General features: G+C 44.0%; 1 pseudogene; it reads left to right on the top strand.

Moving 5' to 3' along the window:
- The first annotated feature begins 683 nt into the window (after positions 1–683).
- Positions 684–1,746, top strand: LOC109676826 (eukaryotic translation initiation factor 1 pseudogene; annotated as a pseudogene).
- Positions 1,747–2,377: the final 631 nt, after the last annotated feature.

A 2,377-nucleotide genomic window follows, 5' to 3' on the forward strand; every position in this document is an offset into this window, starting at 1 on the left:
ATTCACCCTCCCCCTTCCACAATGATAGATTTTTTCCAGATAGGGTCTCTTGAACTATTTGCCCCGGCTGGCTTCAAACTTGATCCTCTTGATCTCTGCCTCCTGAGTAGCTAGGATTACAAGTGTGAGCCACCGGCACCCAGTCTGTAATTTTTATTTAACCCTTGCAAAAGAATGGTAGTATAGACAGCACAGGAAGAATTTTTGAAGGAGGAACTGGTTAACACATTTGGTAGAGAGAAGATATTGTAAACATGAAAATGCTTTTTGGGTTTATTGTTTAGGAGATAATCAGTGAACATTGTTATATGTTTTCATTAGAAATTAGAGGCATCAATGAGGTAACAGTATTTAAGGATTAATTGTGTGTGTGTGGGGGGGTACAAACATGAGGGCCAAATGGCAAACATGTCATTTTGAAGAGCTTTAGCTGTGAAGGGCTAGAGAGGGGAGTCCTCAGAGAGAAGACCTAGTAGGAGGGAGGAGTGGTTACTGGGGAAGGAATCTGACCATGGGTCTGACTATATGCCTATGATTTGGGCAAAGAGCAGTAGAAAGAGACTGGAGAATCAAGACAGAGGGAAAATATTCTGCAGAGGTCAGAGGAAGCAGGACCAAAAAGGCAAAGGGATGTACCCTGGACCAGAAAGGGAACATCTGCAGAAAGGACGGAGCAACGTGGGATGGCATTGCAGAAAGAAGCTGAAGTTGTGGACAGAAAAGTGGGGAAGATTTTTATGTCCAGGTCCTGGGCAGGGGGCACAGGTCATAGGGGGCAGTCCCTGGATCATGTGAGGCAGGAGACATTACTGGAATCTCAGGTGCACATTGCTCCATGATGGGCAGAAAAGGAAGGAGATAGAAGTTGGTGGAAGAAAACAGATTTATTCAGGGCTGGCCTGGAGGAGATGAAGGAAGCTAACTTATCTCAAATTTCAAACTTCCAGGACTCAGGGAGTGAGAAGAACTTTTATGGGAAACAAGGGGTTACCCTTGAGAGAGAATCGGCTGGGTGGGGCTTTTCTCTTTAGAGAGACAGCCTTTTTTTGTCTTGAAAGTCAACAGCATCTTGACCATTTGGGGCCAGTTTCTGCATTTTCTTTTTAGACAAACAATTCATGTGAACATGAGGAAAGTGTGAGAAGGTTGGATGCTAAAAAGTTAGGTAAAAGTCTGGGAAGAGAGGCAAAAACTAAACTCGTTTAGTTTCCCATCGTTTAGTTTCTCATCGTTTCCCATCCCAATTCCCCTCCTCCAAAATAGCCAACTGAGGCCCCAGTCAGTGAGGCATTGCCAAGGACTCAGCTGGCTCCTCCTGAGCCCCTTTGCTTCCCAATCCTTGGTCCCCCATATTCCCTTCTCCTGCAGCAGCCTTCTGTAGGACATTTTCACAGAGGAAAAGGAATCGTATTGTTTGTTCTTCTATCCAGAGCCTCCTCTCTTTCCACCTTTTTGTTGATGCAAGTAAGTGTAATGACCTGCTTCCTGCTGGCACTGAGGACTATATCTACATACGAATTCAACAGAGAAATGACAGGAAGACACTTACTACTGTTTAAAGGAATGCTGATGGTTACCATAAAAAGAAACTAGTAAAGGAGTTTAAGAAGAAATTTGCCACCAGTGGTACTATAATCAAGCACCCAGAATATGGAAAAGTAATTCAGCTGTAGGGTGACTATTTGCCAGCTCCTGGTAGACATTAGGGTGGCTGAGGACAATCAGCTGAAGGTTCCTGGGTTTTAAGTGCTTGTGGCTCTCTGAAGCTGAAGTGAGGATTTCCTTGCAATGTGTAGAATTTCCTTTCTGTCCCTTGTCACAAGTTTAAAAACGTCACAGCTTGTATAATGTAACCTGGTGTCTGTTTTTAACTTGGACTAGTGCAACTCCTTCATGCAATAAACTGAAAAGAGCCAAAAAAAAAAGAAAACCAACTTAACAAATATGTTTTTCTGGACATTTTCTATACCTTCACATTTAGTATAAATATGGTTTCTACCTGCACTGTTCCATTCCTTACTATCATTCCTTCATTCCATTTTCATGGGATGTGGAGTTATGGCCCTGTTCTGGCTGCTTCATGATGAGGGGGGCAGAGCTGGGGTGGGGGTTAGAATGGGAAGTCTCAACATGAGATATGTGCAGATCCAGGTAGGACCATCACTAGTGGACTTGAGCCTCCTGTAAGCTGAAACCAAGGAAGAACATCTCTCCAGCAAAAGGGAGGCACCTGAAGCAAAGGAAGGGAAGGAGGAGCAAGGGGCAGTTTCACATGAATGCCTGTTAAAAAAATGAAAAGTTGTTGGAGAGAAAGGAGAGAGAGATGGGAGGGAAAGGAAGAGAGAGAAAGGGAGGGAGGGAAGGAGAAAGAGAGAGA

Source organism: Castor canadensis, chromosome 3 (assembly GCF_047511655.1).
Source record: "Castor canadensis chromosome 3, mCasCan1.hap1v2, whole genome shotgun sequence".
Classification (NCBI taxonomy): domain Eukaryota; kingdom Metazoa; phylum Chordata; class Mammalia; order Rodentia; family Castoridae; genus Castor; species Castor canadensis.